This window comes from Moschus berezovskii, chromosome 17 (genome assembly GCF_049115385.1).
Source record: "Moschus berezovskii isolate FMDL1 chromosome 17, NW_MosBer_1.0, whole genome shotgun sequence".
NCBI lineage: Eukaryota > Metazoa > Chordata > Mammalia > Artiodactyla > Moschidae > Moschus > Moschus berezovskii.
In genome coordinates, this window is record NC_142476.1 from 59,239,373 (window position 1) to 59,266,210 (window position 26,838).

A 26,838-nucleotide genomic window follows, 5' to 3' on the forward strand; every position below is an offset into this window, starting at 1 on the left:
ATCACATGCAACAACAGTCAAATTATATGAGTCCCAGAAAAAGAAGAGAAATAGAAAGGGTATGAGAAAAATTTTGAAGAGATTATATTTGAAAATTTTCCCAACATGGAAAAGGAAATAGTCAATCAAGTCCAAGAGGCACAAAGAGTCCCTTACAGGATAAATCCAAGAAGAAACACAGCAAGACACATACTAATCAAGCTAACAAAGACTAAACACAAAGAAAGAATAGTAAAAGCAACAAGGGAGAAGCAACAAGTAACATACAAGGGAAATCCCATATGCTTAACAGCTGATCTTTCAGCAGAAATTCTCAGGCCAGATGGGAATGGCAGACTACATTTAAAGTATTGAAAGGGAAAAATCTACAACCAAGATTACAGTACCCAGCAAGGATCTCATTCAAAATGGATGGAAAAATAAACTTTTAAGATAAGCAAAAGTTAAGAGAATTCAGTACCACCAAACCAGCTTTACAACAAATGTTAAAGGGACTTATACAGTCAAGAAATACAAAAGAAGAAAAAAGGTCTACAAAATCAACCTCAAACAATTAAGAAAATGGCAATAGGAACATATATATCAATAATTACTTTAAATGTAAATGGATTAAATGCTCCAACCAAAAGACACAGACTAGCTGAATGGATACAAAAACAAGACCCATATATTTGCTGTCTACAAGAAACCCACTTCAGACCTAACAACACATATAGATTGAAAGTGAGAGGATGGAAAAATATATTTCATGCAAATGAGAAGCAAAAGAAGGCTGGAGTGGCAATCCTCATATCAGACAAAATAGACCTTAAAATAAAGACAATTACAAGAGATAAGGAAGAACACTACATAATGATCAAGGGATCAATCCAAGAGGAACACATAACAATTGTAAACATCTATGCACCCAACATAGGAGCTCCTCAATACATAAGACAAACACTAACAGACATAAAAGGAGAAATTGACAGTAGCACAATAATAGTAGGAGACTTTAACACCCCACTCACACCAATGGACAAATCATCAAAACAGAAAATTAATAAGGAAACACAAGTCTTAAAAGAGGCATTAGATGAGATGGATCTCACTGATATCATCAGAACATTTCATCCAAATGCAGAAGATTGCACCTTCTCAAATGCACATGGAACATTCTCCAGGATAGACCACATCTTGGGTCAAAAATCAAACCTCAGTAACTTTAAGAAAATTGAAATTGTATGAAGCATCTTCTCTGACCACAATGCTATGAGATGAGATATCAATTACAAGACAAAAACTGTAAGAAACACAAACACATGGAAATTAAACAACATGTTTCTAAATAACCAATGGGTTACTGAAGAAATCAAAAGGGAAATAAAAAAGTTTTTAGAAACAAATAACAATGAAAACACCACAGCTCAAAACCTATGGGATGCAGCAAAAGCAGTTCTAGGAAGGAAGTTTATAGCAATACAATCCTACGTCAAGAAACAAGAAAAACATCGAATAGACAACCTAACTTTACACCTAAAGCAACTGGAAAAAGAAGAACAAAAACCCCCCAAAAGTAGTAGAAGGAAAGAAATCATAAAGATTCGAGCAGAAATAAACAAAAAAGAAATGAAAGAAATAATAGTAAAGATTAATAAAACTAAAAGCTGGTTCTTTGAGAAGATAAACAAAATTGACAAACCTTTAGCCAGACTCATCAATAAAAAGAGAAAAATCAAATCAACAAAATTAGAAAAGAAAAAGGAGAGATTACAACAGACAATGCAGAAATACAAATTATTATAAGAGACTATTATGAACAACTGTATGGCAATAAAAGGGATAACCTGGAAGAAATGGACAGATTCTTAGAAAAGTTCAATCTTCCAAGACTGAACCAGGAAATAGAAATTATGAACAACACAATTGTAAGCACTGAAATTGAAGCTGTGATAAAAAAAATCTCCCAAAAAACAAAAGCCCAAGACCAGATGGCTTCACAGGAGAATTCTATCAAACATTTAGAGAAGAGTTAATGCCTATTCCTCTAAAACTCTTTCAAAAAATTGCAGAGGAAGGAACACTTCCAAACTCATTCTGCGAGGCCACCATCACCCTGACACCAAAACCAGACAAAGACAACACAGAAAAAGAAAACTACAGGCCGATATCACTGATGAACATAGATGCAAAATCCTCAACAAAACGTTAGCAAACAGAATTCAGCAACACATCAAAAAGCTCATACACCATGATCAAGTTGGGTTTATTCCAGGAATTAGAAGGATTCTTCAATATATGCAAATCAATCAATGTGATACACTATATTAGCAAATTGAAAGATAAAAACAAAACCATATGATCATCTCAATAGATTCAGTAAAAGCCTTTGACAAAATTCAGCATCCATTTATGATTAAAGTTCTTCAAAAAATGGGCAAGAAGGAACCTACCTCAACATAGTAAAGGCCATATGTGATAAGCCTACAGCAAACATTATTCTCAATGGTGAAAAACTGAAAGCATTCCCCCTAAGATCAGGAACAAGACAAGGGTGTCCACTTTCACCACTATTATTCAACATAGTTCTGGAAGTCCTAGCTATAGCAATCAGAGAAGCAAAAGAAAAGGAATCCAAATCAGAAAAGAAGTAAAGCTCTCACTGTTTGCAGATGACATGATACTGTTAATAGAAAACCCTAAAGATAGTATCAGAAAATTACTAGACCTAATCAGAGATCAAATTGCCAACATCCACTGGATCATGGAGAAAGCAAGAGAGTTTCAGAAAAACATCTATTTCTGCTTCATTGACTATGCCAAAGCCTTTGACTGTGTGGATCACAATAAACTGTGGAACATTCTGAAAGAGATGGGAATCCCAGACCACCTGACCTGCCTCTTGAGAAACCTGTATGCAGGTCAGGAAGCAACAGTCAGAACTGGACATGGAACAACAGACTGGTTCCAAATAGGAAAAGGAGTACGTCAAGGTTGTATATTGTCACCTTGCTTATTTAACTTCTATGCAGAGTACATCATGAGGAACGCTGGGCTGGAAGAAGCACGAGCTGGAATCAAGATTGCCGGGAGAAATATCAATAACCTCAGATATGCAGATGACACTACCCTTATGGCAGAAAGTGAAGAGGAACTAAAAAGCCTCTTGATGAAAGTGAAAGAGGAGAGTGAAAAGGTTGGCTTGAAGCTCAACATTCAGAAAACGAAGATCATGGCATCTGGTCCCATCACTTCATGGGAAATAGATGGGGAAACAGTGTCAGACTTTATTTTTGGGGGCTCCAAAATCACTGCAGATGCTGATTGCAGCCATGAAATTAAAAGACGCTTACTCCTTGGAAGGAAAGTTATGACCAACCTAGAAAGCATATTAAAAAGCAGAGACATTACTTTGCTAACCAAGGTCCGTCTAGTCAAGGCTATGGTTTTTCCCTTGGTCATGTATGGATGTGAGAGTTGGACTGTGAAGAAAGCTGATCGCCAAAGAATCGATGCTTTTGAACTGTGGTGTTGGAGAAGACTCTTGAGAGTCCCTTGGACTGCAAAGAGATCCATTCTAAAGGAGATCAATCCTGGGTGTTCATTGGAAGGACTGATGCTAAAGCTGAAACTCCAATACTTTGGCCACTTCATGCGACGATTTGACTCACTGGAAAAGACTCTGATGCTGGGAAGGATTGGGGGCGGGAGGAGAAGGGGACGACAGAGAATGAGATGGCTGGATGGCATCACCGACTCTGTGGACATGAGTTTGAGTGAACTCCGGGAGTTGGTGATGGACAGGGAGGCCTGGCGTGCTGTGATTCATGGGGTCACAAAGAGTTGGACATGACTGAGCGACTGAACTGAACTGCACTGAACTGAATGAACTAAATCAAAGAAGACATAAACAGATGGAGAGATGTTCCATGTTCCTGGGTAGGAAGAATCCATATTGTGAAAATCACTATACTGACAAATAATGCAATCTACAGATTCGATGCAATCCTTATCAAATTACCAATGGTATTTTTTGCAGAACTAGAACAAAACATTTCACAATTCATGTGGAAACACAAAAGACACTGAATAGCCAAAGCAGTCCTGAGAAAGAAGAATGGAGCTGGAGGAATCAACCTTCCTGTCTTCAGATTATATTACAAAGCTACAGTCATCAAGACAGTATGGTACTGGCACAAAAACAGAAATATAGACCAATGGAACAAGACAGAAAGCTCAGAAATAAACCCATGCACCTATGGGTACCTTATTTTTGACAAAGGATGCAAAAATATACAATGGGGCAAAGACAGCCTCTTCAATAAATGGTGCTGGGAAAACTGGACAGCTACATGTAAAAGAATGAAATTAGAACACTTCCTAACACCATACACAATGATAAACTCAAAATGAATTAAAGACCTAAATATAAGACCAGAAACTATAAAACTCTTAGTGAAAAACATAGGCAGACCATTCAATGACATAAATCAAAGCAAGATCCTCTATGACCCACTTCCTAGAGTAACAGAAATAAAAACAAAAGTATACAAATGGGTCCTGATTAAACTTAAAAGCTTTTGCACGGCAAAGGAAACTATAAGCAAGGTGAAAAGACAATCCTCAGAGTGGGAGAAAATAATAGCAAATGAAACAACTGACAAAGGATTAATTTCCAAAATATACAAGCAGCTCAAACAACCCAATCAAAAAGTGGGAAAAAGACTTAAGCAGACATTTTTTCAAAGAAGACATACAGATGGCTAACAAACACATGAAAAGATGCTCAACATCGCTCATTATTAGAGAAATGCAAATCAAAACTACAATGAGATATCACCTCACACCAGTCAGAATGGCCATCATTGGAAAGTCTACAGACAATAAATGCTGGAGAGGATGTGGAGAAAAGGAACACTCTGTTGGTGAAAATGTAAATTGATACAGTCACTATGGAAGACGGTATGGAGATTCCTTAAAAAACTAGGAATAAAACCACCATATGACCTAGCAATCCCACTCCTAGGCATATACCCTGAGGAAACCAAAATTGAAAAAGACTCATATACCCCATTGTACATTGCAGCATTATTTACAATAGCTAGAACATGGAAGCAACCTAGATGTCCATTGACAGATGAATGGATAAAGAAGTTGTGGTACATATACACAATTGAATATTACTCAGCCATAAAAAGGAATGCCTTTGAGTCAGTCCTGATGAGGTGGATGAACCTAGAACCTATTATACAGACTGAAGTGAGTCAGAAAGAGAAAGACAAATATTGTATTCTAATGTATGTATATATATGGAATCTAGAAAAATGGTACTGGAGAATTTATTTATAGGGCAGCAATGGAGAAGCAGACCTAGAGAATAGACTTATGGACACGGGGAGAGGGGAGGAGAGGGTGAGATGTATGAAAAGAGTAACATGGAAACTTACATTACCACATATGAAATAGATAGCCAATGGGAATTTGTTGTATGGCTCAAGAAACTCAAACAGGGGCTCTGTATCTATCTAGAGGGGTAGGATGGGGTGGGAGATGGGAGGAAGGTTCAAAAGGAGGGGATATATGTATAGCTATTATTGATTCATGTTGAGGTTTGATAGCAACAAAATTCTGTAAAGTAATTATCCTTCAATAAAAATAAATTTAAAAATGGCATTAGTTATTGTTGGCAGTGTAAAAGTACTTACTAAGCACTATTCATGTACCATCTCATTCATTTTTCACACGGCCCTGGGATGGGGGGGTCCGATGATTGTCATCCTTGCTTTCTAGGGGAGGAAACCAAGATGTAGGAATGTTCAGTAACTTGTCCACAGACTCACAGTCAAAAGACCCTGCCTGAAGCTTACTTACTGCTTCAAAGGGGAAATTGAAACTTTGTCTTAGGAATAAAATAAGCATTACATTTAGTATGAAATGCCCAGAATAGGCGAATCCATAGAAACAGAGAGCAGATTAGTGGTTACCAGGGTCTGGAGTCGGGTTGATGAATGGCGAGTGACTGTTAATGTGTATGGGCTTTCCTTCTGGGTGATGAAATGTTCTGGGACTTGACGGTGGTGACAGTTGAAAATACTGTAAATGTACTAAAAGTCACTAATGGTGAATTTTATATTTGTAATTTTACCACAGTTTTTCCAAACATAAAGAAAGACTAGAAAAGAAATATTATTACTAATCACTTCCAGGAACAATTACATTTTGGAAGCTCTTTTTAAGAAGGAATATAAATTCATGAATTAAAAAAAAGAATAAGAAGAAGCCCTTGGGGATGGGGAACCAAAAAGAAGGGAATCTGATGGCCAATAGGATTATTTATTCTACTGAAGGGGTCAGCATGTTGATAAATGTCACTATCTAAGTGCTGATGCTAAGTGCTTTATGTGGATAGTTTCATCTATTGCTTGTAACAACCCTGGGCATTGTTACATTTTTCCCCTTCCATTTCACAGATGAGAAAACTGAGGTGTAGAAGAATGGCTTATCAAGGTCCTGATGCCAGTAAATCCAAGATGGGCTTTGATTCCAGGTGGCCTGACCTCCAAGTCCACATTCTTCACCGCCAACATCATAGACTCGCGTGTCCTATGCTGTGATCAGTAACTGCACACAGTGCAGTGGAACTCAGTGAAAACATTGCTGTCTTTAGCCTTCCTGCTTTCATCAGTAATAGCCTGTCCAGCAGGAATAAGTGCTTCAGGAATACTAAGCTTGGTGAATCTGTTGAACATGGGAACCCCAGCAAGGCTATGCCAAATGATGACAACTCATGTTCAAATTAACCTATGCCCTGAAGTTTGCATTTGGTGGGAAACAGAGGAGAAGACATGACCTCCTTGTCAATTCCACCCAGTGGAAAGCCTGCTGTGGGGCTTCCTGACTGCCATCCGGTTGCTGGGAGGCATGGTGGTGTCTGTCCTATCTCTGGCTGTGGCTTAGGGCTTACATGCTGATGGCCACCGCCACTGCCTAGAAAAGGTGAACAGGGAGACAGCTTCACTGAGGTGGGCTGAGCAGAGCATTGAAAGATTGAAAAGCAAAATAAAATGCCAAACCTGCAATCCTCAGCCATAGACACTCTTTACAGCCCAGGTAGGGCTGAGGGCATGCTCTCTGTGTAAAGACATCAGTGCAAGCCATTGTCTGTTTCACAATTCAAGTTCAGTTTGGATAAATAACAAGAAAACCAGCAATGAAACCCCATGCATAAGTATATGCTAAGTCACTTCAGATGTGTCTGACTCTTTGTGACCCTATGGACTCTAACCCACCAGACTCCTCTGTCCATGGGATTCTCCAGGCAAGAATATTGGAGTGGGTTGCTATGCCCTACTCCAGGGGGTCTTCCCAACCTAGGGATCAAATCCATGTTTCTTAAGTCTTCTGCCATTGGCAGGTGGATTCTTTACCACTAGCACCACCTGGGAATCCCCACAATAAAACCCCAATGCTATGCAAAGGTTTGCTCTTTGTATAAGACTTTAGGGCAGAAACATGAAATCTCAGACCCTGAAACTTCAGAGGACAAAGAGAGTAGGTCTCAGGCCACCTGGTCACCTGGATTCCCTCAGCTCCAGGCTGATCAATTGATGGAGTCCATTAATGTGATCTCTGCACGGTTTCTCCTCTTTGTGCTGCCCTCTCCCTGCCTGTGCCCATGCTTGGCTACCTCCTGCCTGGACCTTCTCAAGGCCTTGCTAACTGGGCTTCTTGCTTTAGGAGTCATCTGTTGTTATGAAGCCTCCAACCACTAACCCATCAGAGTGAACTTCCTAAAGCACAGGTCAAGTCATCAGTCTCCCTTGTTCCAAACCCTGCACTGGCCCCAGGTGCCTCACAAAATAAAACCCAAACTCCCCAGACTGGCACTCAGTGTGCGTGGGCACCTAGTTCCCTCAACCCTTTCATTCATTCCCTCCTCAACACATATTTATTTCACCATGTGCCAGGCACTGGGCTCTCCACAGTGGATACAAAAGGACAAAGTCCTGGCGCCTTCTCCTGAGGCTCTGAGAGTGTGGTGGTGTCCACCAGCCAGATGCTGTGGAGCTCCGTAGCATGAGTGCTAATCCAGTCCCAGGAGGTCAGTGAAGGTTTCCTGTCCAAAGTCATTTGCCATCACTGGAAGAAGGCATATGAGAGAGTCAGATAACGCCCAGGCTGGGGAGTGTGTGGAGCAGGAAAATGGAGGTGGCACAGGGAGTGCAAGGCCAGAGGCAAGAGAATATGAGCTGTGCAGTCGGGCTGTAGTCCATGAGAGGAATGTGGCGACAGGAGACGGCATCCCCACTGTGAAAGGTTTGAATACCCTGGTGGAGTTCAGACTCAGTCCTGAGAGCAGCAGGAGGCTGCTGAGGGATGTAACCAAAAGAGTAATGTGAACAGATCTGCGTTCTACAAAGTCTATTCTGCCTGTAGTTTGGAGAAATGGTTGCAAGGAAGGGGATGGGGGTCTAGTGGGGTGAGGAGATCCAGGAATTCAGGCAAGAATCATGGTATTGGGGCGGGGGTGGGGATGGAATGTGAAAGTGATCTGAGATGCCAAGGGCCAGTCTAGACAATGATCTGAGGTGGAGGGTGAGAGAGAGGTAGGTGACAAACCCCTTCCATGGCTTTCTGGTCCGGGCAGCTTACAGACAGTGGTGCCTTGCCTGGGCCAGAGTATCAGACAGGCAGCTCTCAGGTCTGGGCAGGGCTGGGTGGGGACGTGAAATGCTTAGTTCAGCTTCAGAGAGTTAATGCCTGTGACACAGAGGAGAGTATGTTTATCATGACTGGAGGCAAGCAGAAGAGCACTAGTGTTCAAAGCTGGACTTGGGAAAGAGAACCTGCCATAGAGGCGGAGAGGGAGGAGGCCCAGAGGCAGGAAGAAAGCCTGGGAGCTGGTCCTCAGAGTCAGAATGCCAAGGAAAATGAGGACCAAAGAGCGCGTGCTTGTTGTTGTCTCAGCAAGGAGGTTGTTGACGACTTTGGCAGGAGCAGTTTCCACTGAGGAGGAGTTGGTGCTGGTGGGGGAGAAGCCAGACTGCAGTGGGCTGAGACGTCATCTGAGCTGAGACAATGGAAACAGTAGGTGAAGATGATTTCTGTCAAGAACGTTGGCCAAGGATGGGGAGAAAAAGAAAGGACTGAGTTTGGAGAGGAAAAGTTTCAAAGAGGTTTTTCTTTCCTTCCTCCGTTCTTTCTCCCTCCCTCAGTAGGAACCATGAGGGAGTAGAACCACATTCTACTGGGAAGGGACCAGTGGAGCAGGGGCAGGTGAAGACCCTGGAGGGAGGGGAATGCTCCATATAGAAAGCTGTCGGGGAGGGACTCTGAGCCTATGTGTCGAGATTGGCCCCGAGGAAGAGAGATCCCTCTTTCACTGTTGTCAAGAAGAGGGCAGGAGGGGGCAGATGCAGGGTTGGGTGAAGCCATCATTTCTTCCTTTCTAGACTTGCCTTGAACTGCTCCTGCCCAGAAAGGGCCACACACACTCCTCCCACGTGTGCCTGACCTTACTCCACTGCATTTGTCAGCAGTTTCCTTTTTTTTTTTTCACATGCCCTTCATACTGTTTTTAAATGCTGTGGTGTGTCCAGATTTTGTGGGACTTGAAGGGCACACATTTGAGACACCCTCTTTAAGAATAATGCTAAATTACATTGGCAAATCTTAAAAAAACGTGAACACTTGTCTATGGCTCCTCTTAGGAGTCTGTGAAAAGATCTCATGAAAACTTGGGTCCTTGAAGATCAAGCTTCTTCAGCTTTCTGTTAAATTCTCCTAGGTTCAAATGTTAAAATCATGGGCAAACCTCAAACTTGAACAACAGCAACAATAATAAACAAAACAAGCAAAAGCAAACAAACAAAAAACCAAAACAAACCCAGAGAAACAGAAAACTCCTTCCACGAAGCCCTTCCATGGAAGGAAGGAAGGAGAGCCTGGTTTCCTCACCTATAAAATGGAGCTAAAAGCATCTATCTCCTTGTTGTGAAGATTAAGTAAGGTAACATATGGGCGAGAACCTGGCACAGTTCTTACTCATATTTGGGACTCAATAAATGATTGCTGAAGAAATAAAAGAACATACGATCCTAGCTCTGTCTTCTCACTTATCTCATTTTGACTTGCACATTAGTTATTTATTTGTATGCTCATCCTATTCTTCTCAACAGACTCCAGATATACGTCTTGTTGTCTGAGTCCTTTACAAGGTCTATCAGTGAAACTTGGACATTCCATACATTTGTTGAATGAATGGATGAACGTATAAACTGTGGTGTATGAATCACTTCCTTAAGAAGGAAGTTCATTAGGAGATTTGCCTAGAACTCCACCTAAATGAGTTTTCCAGTTGAAGCTGTCAATTCTTGGTGCCCATGCTGGTGATCAGTTAACAAAAGACCAGGAAGGACTGCAGCTATGTCTTGGAAGATAACTCATGTTTGACTGAGGAAGCAGAAAGTGGAGAAGGTGAGGGTCTGAGACTTCCACTGACTTTCAAAGCTTAGCTGGCAGAATTAAGAACCTTTAAGAGAAAACAGTGTGGAGCACTGCCTGGGCTAAACATAATAAGTTCGAACCCCTCAAATTAAGCAATACCTGTCAAATGAAACTCAGAAAGACAAGTCTAATGAATTTGTAGTATAATGTGGGCAGATTTCTTTATTCATTTTGAATATATTGCTGCTTAGAGAACTAATTTCCCAGAGCTACCTGCGTGGGGAGAAAGAGCTTTACTGTTTACTTCTCAAAGGGTTTCTGTGAAGATTAAATTAAAAAATTATTTAAAAGTGTTTAGTAAACTGCAATGCCTCTCATGTGTATTTTATTATTGTTATTATTACTGTCCCCTTGGTCTGATCTCTTGATGCCCACTCTCCTCCCCTCTCTTCTGATAGATTTATATCCTACCAACTTCCTTGAAATATCACCTTTCCTCAAATGCTGGAGTGTATTCCTAGGGCTCACTGCTCCTCATGACCAGGGTAGCCTGCCCACATAGATGCCTGCCTATTCCCTGGATTCTGAGGTCTTTGAGAACAGAGATGATACCCAAGTCATTTTTATCCCTTAGTCCCTAGAACAAACAGACTGGTTCAAAATTGGGAAAGGAGTACATCAAGGCTGCATATTGTCACCCTACTTATTTAACTTATATGCAGAGTATATCACGGAAATGCCGGGTTGGATGAAGCACAAGATGGAATCAAGATTTCCGGGAGAAATATCAATAATCTCAGATATGCAGATGACACCACCATTATGGCAGAAAGTGAAGAGGAACTAAAGAGCCTCTTGATGAAAGTGAAAGAGGAGAGTGAAAAAGCTGGCTTAAAGCTTAACATTGAGAAAATGAAGATCATGGAGTCTGGTCCCATCACTTCATGGCAAATAGATAGGGAGACAATGGAAACAGTGAGAGACTTTATTTTGGGGGGCTCCAAAATCACTGCAGATGGTGACTGCAGCCATGAAATTAAGACACTTACTCCTTGAAGAAAAGCTATGACTAAACTAGACAGCATATTAAAAAGCAGAGGCATTACTTTGTCAACAAAGGCCTGTATGGTCAAAACTATGGTTTTTCCAGTAGTCGTGTATGGATGTGAGAGTTGGACCATAAAGGTTGAGCACTGAAGAATTGATGCTTTTGAACCATGAAGTTGGAGAAGACTTGAGAGTCCCTTGGAGAGCAAGGAGATCAAACCAGTCAATCCTAAAGTAAATCAACCCTGAATATTCATTGGAAGCACTGATGCTGAAGCTGAAGTTGCAATACTTTGGCCACCTGATGTGAAGAGCCAACTCATTAGGAAAGACCCTGATGCTGGGAAAGATTAAAGGCAGGAGGAGAAGGGGATGACAGAGGATGAGATGGTTGGATGGCATCACCGACTCAATGGACATGCGTTTGAGCAAACTCTGGGAGATGGTAAAGGACAGGGAAAACTGGCATGCTGGAGTCCATGGGGTCACAAAAAGTCGGACATGATTGAGCAGCTGAACAACAACAACCTCCCTAGAACAATCCATGGCACATAGTAGGAGCTCAGTTAATGTTTGCTGGAGAGATGATGCTTTAAGATGATAGGAAAATAGTCCTTGTGTATTTTCTTCTGAGTCATTTGGGTATATGACCTTCTCAAGGAAGGCAAATTTATTTCCCAAGACACCAGCTTGCTTCATTATTCCTAAGAAAACAAGGCTGTAAATATTTCCTGTTACTCTACAAATCTTGGAGAAAAGAAATGTTCCATTTCCTTCTGGAAGCTGTAATATTCCTGTTCTCATATAATTTCTAAACCACTATTGATGTCACTTGGAGTGAGGCAGCTCTTTGCAGTGGAAAATTCTCCAACAAGATGCCTAAGGATGAAAGGTTTAAATCCATGTGAGCTTTTCTAAAACCCTTGACTTTTCGGAGTTAAGTTTCCTCTTGTGTAAAGTGAAGATAATGATGCTGTCCTGCCTTCCTGTTGAGGCTCTTTTCAAGATGAATAAACAAAGTATGTATCTACCAAAGCCCCACACCGTTATGCTCCCTCCTTTCAGGATAATCCTTTTAGATGTAGCCTGGGCTTCCCTGGTGGCTCAGACAGTAAAGAATCTACCTGTAATGCAGGAGACCTGGGCTCGATCCCTGGGTCAGCAAGATCCCTTGGAAAAGGAAATGGCAACCCACTTCAGTATTCTTGCCTGGAGAATTCAATGGACAGAGAAGCAGGCAGGCTACAGTTCATAGGCTCACAAAGAGTTGGATACGAGTAAGTAACTAACTCTTTCACTTTGCGTAGACACAAAAGACAGTTATTGATAAACATTGATAAAGGATCACAAATGCAAGGGAAATACTAGGAAAATGTGGAACCACAGATCTCCCTGGGGCAGATCAGTGGTAGTTGCTCCCAAGTGGCTGTCCTAAGACTGGCAAATGGGACCATTCAGTGGAAGAACAAGGGCACAGAGCATAGAGCAATCACTGTGGAGCCTGCTGTCCTCTACTTGTCCTTCCTGCCTCTTACGGCAGAGAAGCTCATCCCAGGAAGCCGTTTTTTTCTGTCCCCTCAGGATCCTGCATTTTGCTGGTCACTTGGGTTTCCCTGGTAGCTCAGCTGGTAGAGAATCCACCTGCAATACAGGAGGCCCCAGTTGGATTCTTGAGTTGGGAAGATTGCCTGGAGAAGGGATAGCCTACGGACTGCAATATTGTTGGGCTTCCCTTGTGGCTCAGCTGGTAAAGAATCCGCCTTCAATGCTGGAGAACTGGGTTTGATCCCTGGGTTGGGAAGAGCCCCTGGAGAAGGGAAAGGGTACCCACCACAGTATTGGCCTGGAGAATTCCTTGGACTACAGTCCATGGGCTTTCAAAGAGTCAGACGTGACTGAACGTCTTTCACTTCACTCCATATTCAACACCTCTCTCAAAACCAAGTCTTTCCCACCGCTGCCATCTTAAAAAAATATCTTCTCTCAACCCCATAAACCTTTGCTTCTCTTTCTTCCCTTTCACTGTTCAGCATCTTGACAGAGTTGAATGCTCACCATTTCCATTTCCTCATCTCATAGTCACTGCTGTTATGCTTCTATTTCTACACAGAATCGCTTCTTGGTGAGGAACACATTGTCCACATTTCTAAATCCAATGAATGATCTTTATTTCATTTATGATGATCACTTCCTCCTCCTCAAAGCACTGCTTTGAGGGACTTCCCTGGTGGTCTAGTGGTTAGGACTCCATGTTCCCGATACAGGGGGCTTGGGTTCCATCCCTTGCCATGAAACTAAATCCCATGTGCTGCAGCTAAGAGTTCACATGCCACAACTAAGGCTTGGCACAACCAAATAAATAAATAAATACATATTTTTTTTTTTACTAAAAGCACCACTTTGAGTCGAAGGTAGATATCCATGACAATGCTCTCTTCAGATTTTCTTATCTGTGGCTGTTTTCTTTTTTTTTTTCCCAGTCTCTATTGAGGTTGAATTATGTCCCCTAAGAAGATATGTTCAAGTCCTAACTTCCACAGAATGTGAGCTTATTGGGAAATAAGTTCTTTACAAAAGTAATGAAATTAATGAGGTCATTAGGGTGGCTTCTAATCCAAAGACTAATTCCTTATACGAAGAGGGAAATTTGGACACAAACACGAACAGAGGGAAGATAGCCATGTGATGATGGAGGCAGAGATTTTAGCGATGCATTCACAAAACAAGGAGACCCAAGGATTGCCAGGAGTCACCAGAAGGTAGGAAAAGGCAAAAAGAGACCCTCCCCTAGAGCCCTCAGAGAAAGTATGCCCCTGTTGACACCTTGACTTTGGATTTTTGGCCTACAGAACTATGAGAGAGTACATTTCTATTTAAAGCGACTACATTTGCAGTACTTTGTTACAACAGTCTTAGAAGCTAATGTTGTTTTCTTTCAGGCTCTTCCTTGGTTTGATATAGGTTTTCCTAAACACTTAGTTCTAGGCTTCTTTTTATTTCTCTATGTAGCCGCCTCCCTGGGTGACCTTCTCTGCATCTACATTTCAGCTGTGGCTTCTCTGTCTGTAAATCCAACCTATCTTTGAGCACTCAGTTCAGACCTGACTCCCACAAGAAGCCTTCTGCAGTAGTTGCTCTCGGAGCCTTCCAACAGCCCTTGGCACGCCTCGAGATCAGGTCACACTCTTAACTGTGAATTGCTGCTCTCTGCCTACATGCTCTTTTCGCAGGCCAGAACATAGGAGAGTGAAGCCTTCTAGGAACCACCCTCCAGCACTGATGGGTGGGAGTTGGAGAAGAGACAGCTCAGCTTCCTCACCCTGCAGTGAGCCAAGGCATCTCCCAGAGGCCCCAGAAGACTAAACCTCACTGGCCAATGGGGTAATTTGTCCATTAACTGGCTTCCTAACATCTTTTTTCTTTGTCATGTGTCTCTACTCCCCTACCATGCTTCCTGGGGTAACCTCCCAAATAGACTGTTACACTCAAATCCTTTCTCAGGGCTTGCTTCTGGGGAAATCTATCCAAGACCTTGTAAATGAATGATCAGCTTAAGATAGGTTCTTATCCTTTCTAATAGCATGGTGAGCATTGGCTGCACATTAGCTATCACAGTTTATATGCTTTTTTTTTTCTTTTTGTGGTTATTTGAATAATGTTGTTTCTTATGCTAGAGCAGGGGACAGCAAACAACAGCCCTCAGGCCAAATCAGGTATGACTACTCATTTACATATTGTTTGTGGCTTGTTTTGGGTTATAATAGTGGAGCTCAGTAGTTTCCATCATGACCTATGGCTTGCAAAGCCAAAATACTGACCATTTAACTCTCTGCAGAAAAAGTTTGGTGAGCCCTACACTAGGCTCTAAACTTGTATCAGTTAGCTCTGGCTCTATAAGAAGTCAACCTAAAACTTAACTGTTTAAAACAGCTGCCATTGGGACTTCCCTGGCAGTCCAGTGGTTGAGACTTCACCTTCCAGTGTGGGGGAGCTGGGATACTCCATGCCTTTCAGAAAAAAAAAACAACAAAAACTAAAAATATAAAGCAGAGGTGGTGGCATGGCAGGTTCAATGTGTGTGTGCACCTAGTATCTGACTCTATGGAACCTCACTGACTGCAGCCCTCCAAGCTCCTCTGTCCACGGGAATTCTCTAGGTAAGAATACTGGAATGGGTTGCCATGCCCTCCTCCAGGGGATCTTCCCAACCCAGGGATCGAACTCAGGTCTCCCACACTGCAGGCGGATTCTTTACCATTTGAGCCACCAGGGCAGACTCAATGGAGACTTTAAAAATGGTCCATGTCAAAAACAAAAAAAAAACAAAACAAAAAGAAACAACTACCATTTATTTAGCTCACAAATCCATGAGCTGGCTGGGTGGCTTTTCTGGTCTGCTCCTGATCAGCTGACTTCTGCTGGGCACTCTTATTTTCCTGTGGTTGGTTCGTGGATCAACTGAAGGCAAAGATCCTAGGATGGCCTTACTCACACTTTAGAAGTTGGCAGCTGTTATACAAGGAGACAGCAACAATTGGGCCTTATGTCTCTCAATATCCAGCACACTAGCTTGGGCTTCTTTACATGGTGGTGGTCACAGGGGTTCTAAAAGCAGCCAGATAGGATGAACCACAAGCATTTTTACAAGATTCTGCTTTCATCGTGTTGGCTAACGTCTCATTGGCCAAAACAAGTTATATGGCCAAGTTTAGCACCAAAGAGGGAAGGTACTCAAAGGGCACGGAGGGGGTGTGGATACAAGGAGGGAAAGTGTCTGTGGCTACTTTTACAATTCTCCATGAAGCTCTGTGAGAGCCCAGACCCTATATGTATTTACTCACCATTCTATGTTGATGGGTAAATCATTGTGCCTGGCATGCTGTGCTGCTGCTGCTGTTAAGTCGCTTCAGTCGTGTCCGACTCTGTGCGACCCCATAGACGGCAGCCCACCAGGCTCCTCCATCCTTGGGATTCTCCAGGCAAGAATGCTGGAGTGGGTTTCCATTTCCTTCTCCAATGCTGGCATGCTGTAGGTGCTAAATAAATATTTATCGAGTAAATAAATGAGTTTTAACTGCTTGGATAACAATTATCTTTTATTCGACCTTTGCTGTATAATAGGTGCTGATTTAAATATTTCACATATATAATTTAATGCATATCATATAAGGTAGCCTTTATTGGTACCATTTTACAGGGCTTCCCAGGTGGTGCTACTGATAAAGAACCCGCCTGCCAATGCAGGAGACATTAGAGATACCCAGGGTTCAATCCCTGGGTTGAGAAGATCCCCTGGAGGAGGACATGGCAACCCACTCCAGTATTCTTGCCTGGAGAATCCCATGGACAGAGGAACCTGGCAGGCTACAGTCCATAGGGTTGCAAAGAGTTGGACACTACAGAAGCAACTTCACACGCATGCACAGACAAGAACACTGAGGCTCAGGATTGTAACTTGTCCTATATAACCCAGGTAGTGATTGAGGAACTAGGATTGGAACAAGCTTGTTTAACTCCAAAGCCCATGCTATCTAAGCACTACTCTCGGATGCTCTTATTATCATTGTTGTTGTTTGGTTGCTAAGTCATGTCTGACTCTTTGAGACCTGCCAGACTCCTCTGTCCATGGAATTCTCCAGGCAAGAATACTGGAGTGGAATGCCATTTCCTTTTCCAGAGGATCTTCCTGACCAGGGATCGAAACCACATCTCCTGAATTGGCAGGCAGATTCTCCACCGTTGAGCTACCAGGGAAGCCCTTTATTATTGCTGATTTTTTTACTGAAAGTTTTACATTTTTTATAGCTTAAAATTTCTTCCTTTATTTTACTACTTTAATTTTTAAAGCTGGGAACAGGGTACCCTGTTTCTGGTGGCCTCCCTGCCCCTCTTTCTTGGAGGTCCAGAGGGCCTGTGAACTCGTCATGACAGGTCTCCCATTCCAGTGCCAGATGGCACTTTTGAGTTAAAAAGTAAGTTTGTGGGGGCAATTGACAGCCCTACACCTAAAATCACTGCTCTTGACATCTCAGCAAAGTTGACAGCTAACATTTCAACCAAGAAGGCAATAAATCCAGCCCCAAAGAAAGCTGCTGAGAGGTGCTGAAACAGCCTTGTATATCTTATCTCTTGACCTTTCAGTGCCCCCATGAGGGAATCCATGGATCAAAATCAAAATGCTCTCTAGTAAACACAGACTTCTAATCACCATCATTAATTCAGAAGTCAATAGCTATTTAACTCCACAAACATTTATTTAACACTTACTGTATTCCAGGTGTTATGCTATTTACCATAGGGGAACATAAGTGTTCCTCCATCAAGACGCCCATCTAAACATAATTATTTGACAATGTATTGAGTATAGTGGTGGAGACTTGAACCCAAAATACAGAGCTCAGTTTGAGTAGTGGAGGTTAAAGGGAAAAACAGGGGATTATACAACCTTTAGAATCCAATTCAAGGTCAAACAAAACTGGGTTTCCATAACAGTATAATTGAGTGGTCGAGTTCATGGACTGGGGTGTCAAACAGACTTGGGTTAGTATGCTGTTTCTGCCACTTGTTAGGTATGCAATTTTGGAAAAGATAACTTCTCTAAGCTTTTGTTTCTTCATTTATAGAATGGGTCAAGAATAGCATCTGCCTTATAAGGTTTTATAAGAATTAAAAAATACGTATGTCAAGTACTTAGCACAATTTTGAGCAGATACCAAATGTCCCAAAAGTGATGGGTGTTAATACTGGTTGAGGTAGTAGCGCTGGTAGTACGTCATTAACTCTATTCATCATTCCTTAATTCATTCAACAAATACTTGCTAAGTGTCTGCCATATGTGAGACTCTATGGGAGATACAAAAACGACAAGATACACATCATATCATGCTATCAAAAGGCTTACAGCTCAGCATAGAGAAGACATATGTTAAAATAGCTCCTCTCTTGTCCAGATCAAGGCTAGCACCCGATAAGAATAAGACCAGAATTCCCCTGCATGTAAAAAATAGTTTCTCCATAACACACCATTCTCTTGAACCATTCTGAATCTTTTTGATTTCAGATTTCTCTCCCGTTTTTCATTTGTAGTCTCCCCTTTGTCTCTTTGCCTTGGTAGTTGGTCCAACTCTTTTTGTACTGACTTCCGGCTTTCATTTTTGGCTAGGATTGATGTTCTCCCTTTGGATTATGTGGGTTGGGGGCCACTTCAGGCAAATATTTCACCTAATTTGGCCTGAGCAGGAGACTGACTCAAGCTTAGTCCTCAGAGGTTGACCAGATGGCAAATGTAAGGTAGAGCTTGAAAAGAATCTTAAGGGAGGGATGCAAAAGTGCTACAGAGAGCCCAAGTGAAAGTCAGCATAGTGTGGACTTCTTCACATCAGCTTCATGAGCAAGAAGCAGCCAACACCTATGATGTGGTTTATTTTGTACAACACAGAGCTCATCCTTGGAGCCTCATAAATGACCTTGTGTACCTCTGTGTGTGTGTATATATAAAATGTATATGCATATATATATGTACATATATATATATATCAGTCATTCAGTTGTGTCCGACTCTTTGTGACCCTATGAACTGTAGCCTGCCAGGTTCCTCCGTTCATGGATTTCTCCAGACAAGAATACTGGAGTGAGTTGCCATTTCCTTCTCCAGGGGGTACTCCTGCCTCAGGGATCAAACCTGGGTCTCCTGCATTACAAGCAGATTCTTTGCCATCTGAGCTACCAGGGAAGCTCATGTATACGGGTATGTATACATACAAACATAAATATATGTATATATATAAATATATAAATATCTTGTTAGCATTCATACAGGGCCTTCAGACACTTGACTGTAACTTGACATTTTCTAAAATTCATCAATTTATTTATTAATTTTAGCAAACTAGTTACACCCTTAGGAAATTAAGAGTTAATTTTTCAATAAACCATGTCTCCAGGGATAGTTCATGAAATCAAAGAGGAAAATACCTGGTCCATCTAATTCATTATCACAATCAAATGATGTTAAAAGGTTATTTGTGGAATAAGCTTAAATTAGGAAATTATATTAACAGCTATGATCATTATTGATTATTGCATTATCAGCCACTTAAAACTTGTCTTCAGTTTCAAGGTTTTAAATCATATTGAGATTTATACCATTCTTCTTTAACTCACTCTACCATGTAACAAGATGCATTGCAGTATTGTTGAATGAGCAATGGACTTACCTGGATTCATGCCATAACTCTTTCATTTAATGGCAACCTGGGGCAAGTTATTCTTCCTGGGGCAGCTATTCTTCCTGAGTATTGAGGTCCTCATTCATGAATGGGAAAAATAATACTAGTTTTGTAGAGCTAACATATTAAATGAGATTGTATTTATGAAGGCACTGTCTAACAATAATAGCTAAGGTTTATTGAATGTTTATCATGTGCTAGGAACATGTATGAGCTCCTAGCACATAATGGTATATTATATTTATTGACTTATTTAATCTTCATATAACCCTGTGAAGGAATTACTCCCATTTTATGATAGGAAAACAGAGGTACTGGGATGGTTAAGACTTTGATTGATGTTCTCATGATGCATAAACACTGCAGCAGGACTTTGAGTCCCGCTAATAGGGTCAGGAAGACCCCCTGGTGGAGGGAATGGTAACCCTCTCCAATATTCTTGCCTGGAGAATCCCATGGATAGAGGAGCCTGGTGGGGTATGGTCCAAAGAGTCAGACACAACTGAAGTGACTTAACAAGCAAGCAAGGAGGCTCCAGGGCCTACACATTAGCTACCACAATCCATGCTTAACCATTAGGCAGAACTGCCTCTTAGTGCCTTCTACACCTGGTATTCAATGTATAGTGGTACTCAGTAACTATCAATGTAGCCAACTACTGGAGTCTTCACCAGACTATAAGCTCTTCTGAAGACAGCTCAGCATCTTATTCACCTCAGCATCTGTCTTTTGCAGTGTTACCACTGGACTTGGAATAATAGAAACTCAATAGTGTGTGTGTGTGTGTGTGTGTTATTTAATTTGAAGGATTGGGGGAAGGGGTGCAAAAGATAAGACCAAGATTTTGCTAATTCTATGAGGAACCTAAGGTTTAAAGATGTTACATTCTCCATGAGGAGTCTTTCAGGGGAAAGATCACCTCTAATACACACCAGTGTGTGTTCTCATGGCCAGGCTAAACTCTGCCTGTTGTTGGTGTTGTACAGCCGCTGTCATGCCTGACTTTTTTGTAATCCCATGGACTGTAGCCCACCAGGCTCCTCTGTCCATGGAATTCTCCAGGCAAGAAAACTGGAGTGAGATGCCATTCTCTTCTTCAGGGGATCTTCCTGACCTAGGGAACAAACCCAAGTCTCCTGCATTGCAGGTGGATACTTCACTACTGAGCCACCTGGGAAGACCAAACCCTGCCTAGATTACTTCAGGTCTGAGAAATCAAGCCTGGACACACTTTCTTGGAGAAATACTGGTGGGTAACAGAGAAATAAAGTCGGAACAGTTGGTGCATTAATATCTGAAATGTAATTCAGATGAAGTCATATCTAGACTCTGCCAATTTTCAATTGCTTCCAGCATCTTAAACACACATGCCAAAACCTTCTATCCACCTCACTCACCAAATACCTCTGTTTCCCAGTCACTGGGGCTCACAATCCCCATCTCTCAATCCCTCTTCTCTCTGTTTACCCTCACCTCCATGGGCCCAGTTTCCAAGGCCACAGTCTCCAACTCTGCCGTGTCATTTCTCCAGAGCTGTGCTCCTCATTGCTCCCTGCTGCCTGCTGTTGCCAAAGCCTTCTCTCTGGTCTCCCTCCCTGTTCGTGTGTTTCTCCAAGCATCTATGCACCACTGTTGCACTTACTTTCTAGTTGCAGTTCTAAGCACCTTATTCCCCTGTTGGAAGATGCTCAGTGGATCCCCATTGCCTGATGGAGTGCATACTCTTCCTTGAATTCTTGGGCCTTTATCATATGACTCAACTGAGTAACTTGGGGTTATTTTTTTTTTAATTAATTTTTTTATTGAAGGATAATTGCTTTACAGAATTTTGTTGTTTTCTGTCAAACCTCAACATGAATCAGCCATAGGTATACACGTATCTCCTCCCTTTTGAGCCTCCCTCCCATCTCCCTCCCCATCACACCCCTTAGGTTGATACAGAGCCCCGTTTGAGTTTCCTGAGCCATACAGCAAATTCCCGTTGGTTGTCTATTTTACATACGGTAATGTAAGTTTCCATGTTACTCTTTCCATACATCTCACCCTCTCCTCCCCTCTCCCCATGCCCATAAGTCTATTTTCTATGTCTGTTCTCCATTGCTGCCCTGTAAATAGATTCTTCAGTACCGTTTTTCTAGATTCCGTACATATGCATTAGAATACAATATTTATCTTTCTGTTTCTGACTTACTTCACTCTGTATGATAGGTTCTAGGTTCATCTACCTCATCAGAACTGACTCAAAGCTGTTCCTTTTTATGGCTAAATAATATTCCCTTGTGTGCAATTACCAGAAATTCTCTATCCATTCATCTATCTATGGACATCTAGGTTGCTTCCATGTTCTAGCTATTGTAAATAGTGCTGCAATGAACAATGGGATATATGTGTCTTTTTCAATTTTGGTTTCCTCGGGGTATATGCCTAGCAGTGGGATTGCTGGGTTGTATGGTGGGTAGCTTGGGTTTTATTCCCTCCTCTCCTCTCACAGTTAACTTCATTCTCTGCACTCTGACCCAAGTGTGCTATTTATAGTTTCACATCTTCCTCCCAGGCCTTTCAGACCACTCTTCTCTTCAGCTGGAACCTCCTCTTTCTCACCTTGCTTTCAAGTAACCTTTAGCTGTTTACTAGCCAAACCAAAGAGACATGTCATAAGGGTGGTGAAGATCTTTTAATTCCTCTTTTCAAAAGGCACATTGTCTAACACCTTACGCACATCAACTGTCAGGACACATCAATAATTTCTTCATGACCTGCTGTGCTTTTATGCTTGTTCCATTGGTGGTTTATCAATCAAATTTGAACCTCATCTTTCTTGTGGACAGGGCTGTCTCTGCCCTACTTGTTTACTTAGTGGTCGGTGATGATTATTTCTGAAGCAGCCTATCAAACTATGGACATACTTCTGAAGAAGGAAAGGCAGAGTTAAGAGAGAGGAGCCAGAGCTAGCAGCCAGGGTCAAGAGCCCAGAACCCAGAGCACAGAGGTGGATGGTGGGAAGGGGTGCATGGGAGCAGTAACTGGGTCCTGGGACCAGGTGCTGTCTTATTTTGACTGCTTTCAGTTCAGTTCAGTTCAGTCGCTCAGTCGTGTCTGACTCTCTGTGACCCCATGAATCACAGGACGCCAGGCCTCCCTGTCCATCACCAACTCCCGGAGTTCACTCAAACTCATGTCCACAGAGTCGGTGATGCCATCCAGCCATCTCATTCTCTGTCGTCCCCTTCTCCTTCTGCCCCCAACCTTTCCCAGCATCAGAGTCTTTTCCAGTGAGTCAACTCGTCGCATGAGGTGGCCAAAGTATTGGAGTTTCAGCTTTAGCATCAGTCCTTCCAATGAACACCCAGGATTGATCTCCTTTAGAATGGACTGGTTGCGGCGCGCCTGGCGTGCCAAGCGGCAACGGAGCTCCGGGCCCAAAAGGTGAAGGAGAACGACCTGCTCAGAATAAGAGGAAGGAGAAAAACATAAAAAGAGGAGGCAATCGCTTTGAACCATATGCCAATCCAACTAAAAGATACAGAGCCTTCATTACAAACATAATGGCAGTCACTTAAAGACCTGGTTAAAGAAAAAGTTGGTGAGGTAACATACGTGGAGCTCTTAATGGACGCTGAAGGAAAGTCAAGGGGATGTGCTGTTGTTGAATTCAAGATGGAAGAGAGCATGAAAAAAGCTGCTGAAGTTCTAAACAAGCATAGTCTGAGTGGAAGACCACTGAAAGTCAAAGAAGATCCTGATGGTGAACATGCCAGGAGAGCAATGCAAAAGGCTGGAAGACTCGGAAGCACAGTATTTGTAGCAAATCTGGATTATAAAGTTGGCTGGAAGAAACTGAAGGAAGTTTTTAGTATGGCTGGTGTGGTGGTCCGAGCAGACATTCTTGAGGATAAAGACGGAAAAAGTCGTGGAATAGGCACTGTTACCTTTGAACAGTCCATTGAAGCTGTGCAAGCTATATCTATGTTTAATGGCCAGCTGCTGTTTGACAGACCAATGCATGTGAAAATGGATGAGAGGGCCTTACCAAAGGGAGATTTTTTCCCTCCTGAGCATCCACAGCAACTTCCCCATGGACTTGGTGGTATTGGCATGGGCTTAGGACCAGGAGGGCAGCCTATTGATGCCAACCATTTGAATAAAGGCATTGGAATGGGCAACCTGGGACCTGCAGGAATGGGAATGGAAGGCATAGGATTTGGAATAAATAAAATGGGAGGCATGGAAGGACCCTTTGGTGGTGGTATGGAAAACATGGGTCGATTTGGATCTGGGATGAACATGGGCAGAATAAATGGTGGAGGCGGAGGCAGTGTCCCTGGAATTGAGAGGATGGGCCCCGGCATTGACCGCATCGGGGGGGCCGGCATGGAACGCATGGGCACAGGCCTGGGCCACGGCATGGATCGTGTGGGCTCCGAGATTGAGCACATGGGCCTGGACATGGACAGCATGGGCTCCGTTGAGCGCATGGGCTCTGGCATGGAGCGCATGGGCCCCCTGGGCCTCGACCACATGGCCTCCAGCATCGAGTGCATGGGCCAGACCATGGAGCGCATCGGCTCTGGTGTGGAGCGCATGGGTGCCCGCATGGGCTCTGGCCTCGAGCGAATGGCCGCACCCATTGACCGTGTGGGCCAGACCATCGAGCGCATGGGCTCTGGTGTGGAGCGCATGGGCCCTGCCATCGAGCGCATGGGCCTGGGCATGGAGCACATGGTGCCCGCAGGCATGGGGGCAGGCCTGGAGCGCATGGGCCCCGTGATGGATCACATGGCCACCGGCCTGGAGCGCATGGGCGCCAACAACCTGGAGCACATGGGCGCCAACAGCCTAGAGCGCATGGGTCCTGCCATGGGCCCGGCCCTGGGCGCTGGCATTGAGTGCATGGGCCTGGCCATGGGTGGCGGTGGCAGTGCCAGCTTTGACCGTGCCATCAAGATGGAGCGTGGCAACTTCGGAGGAAGTTTCGCGGGTTCCTTTGGTGGAGCTGGAGGCCATGCCCCTGGGGTGGCCAGGAAGGCCTGCCAGATATTTGTGAGAAATCTCCCATTTGATTTTACATGGAAGATGCTAAAAGACAAGTTCAACGAATGCGGCCACGTGCTGTATGCCGACATCAAGATGGAGAATGGGAAGTCCAAGGGGTGCGGTGTGGCTAAGTTTGAGTAGCCAGAGGTGGCTGAGAGAGCCTGCCGGATGATGAATGGGATGAAGCTGAGTGGCCGAGAGATTGATGTTCGAATCGATAGAAATGCTTAAGCAGTTGCCTTTTTTAAACATCGATACCAGACCTCTGAATTTGTATTTTTTCTTGTTAACCATTTTAATTTGTTGGCTGGATGTATAAAGATGTTTAAAAAATTCAGTTGCTTTTTGGGGTAATTTGAATTAACTTTTTTAATGACTGACTGGGGTTCCATTTGACTGTTTGCATTGAGATTGCAATGGGTACAATTTTTTTTGTAGTTGTGGCATCTTGTTGACATCGAATATGACTTTGATAATAAATACCAGTTCCTGAAAAAAAAAAAAATAGAATGGACTGGTTGTATCTCCTTGCAGTCCAAGGGACTCTCAAGAGTCTTCTCCAACACCACAGTTCAAAAGCATCAATTCTTCGGTGATCAGCTTTCTTCACAGTCCAACTCTCACATCCATACATGACCACGGGAAAAACCATAGTACACATTATTCTTCAAACACAAAGAATAAAATGGTTAAGTCAAATAGTTTTCCTCCCAAGGAAAATCAGGATAGATATCAGAAGGTTTTGGACTCAGCCAATTGAAAATGCATGTTTTTCAGATTTGGAGATGGGTTCATCTATGATAAAACAGGCATTATTACCATTTGCTATTGATAAGTAAGCAAATTATTTCATCCACTTCTACATTCTGCAGACTCTAGGGCACTCCCAACACAGAATCCAGTAGTCCTATCTTCTTTAAACAGTTGATAAATATATCACTTATTCTAAAAGTCTTTAACCAAATAGTGGTTGCCATTCTTGCCAGTCTATCTGTTTTGGCTGTGTATGTGAGCTTAAATCTTATTCATGTATGACTCTTTGCAACCCCATGGACTGTAGCCCACCAGGCTCTTCTGTTTATGAGATTGTATAGGCAAGAATGCTGAAGTGGGTAACCACTCCCTTCTCCAGGGTAATCTTCCCAACCCAGGGATTGAACCTGGTTCTCCTGCATTGAAGGCAGATTCTTTGCCATCTGGACCACCAGGAAAGCCCTTTATTTATTTCAGCTAATTTCTTATAAACAGTTCACTATATCCAAAATTGGTTTTCTGAAAATACAAACTCCTTAATTTGTTTTGCATCCCTTTAGAACACTATGACAACTTCTTTTTTTAATCAAATTTCAAGTTTATGTCTTCAATATTTTGTCTGAAGATTATGAAGAATTTAGGTGTTTTAGTCCATGACCATTCACTGCTGTACTCTTTCATTTCACCAAGGAAAAAAAATTGAGAGTAATTGATCCACTGCTTGGGATAGTCTTTCATGTAACCACAATATCCCAAGGAGAATTTGATTTCACAGGGGACCAGCAGTAAAACCTCAGAATTGACAATTGGCTGTTAATGTTTCTTCAAAGTCAAGACCATAACTTAATTCAGTTCACTTTTTTGAATATCACTGTACTAGGCGCTGGCAGGGGAAGGGCAAATATGACAATGGAAAATGAAAAAATGAATAAAATAGGGTCACTTACTTTAAAGGGTGTTGTTATTCAGTCACTCGGTGTGTCTGATTCTTTGCAACCCCATGGACTGCAGCATGTCACGCCTCCCTGTCCTTCACTACCTCCTGGAGTTTGCTCAAACTCGTGTCCATTGAATCAGTGATGATATCCAACCATCTCACCCTATGTCGTCCCCTTCTCCTCCTGCCCTCAATCTTTCCCAGCATCAAGGTCTTGTCCAGTAAGTCAGCTCTTTTCATCAGGCAGTCAAAGTATTGGAGCTTCAGCTTCAACATCAGTCCTCCCAATGAAAATTCAGGATTGATTTCCTGTAGGATTGACTGGTTTGACCTCCTTGCAGTTCAAGGGACTCTCAAGAGTCTTCTACAGCACCACAGTTCGAAAGCATCAGTTAAAGACAATTCTCTTTATTA

The 26,838-nt window shown here is 42.6% G+C and overlaps 1 pseudogene; it reads left to right on the top strand.

The window, feature by feature from the left end:
- The first annotated feature begins 23,228 nt into the window (after positions 1 to 23,228).
- On the top strand, positions 23,229 to 25,107 carry LOC129551104 (heterogeneous nuclear ribonucleoprotein M pseudogene; annotated as a pseudogene).
- Positions 25,108 to 26,838: the final 1,731 nt, after the last annotated feature.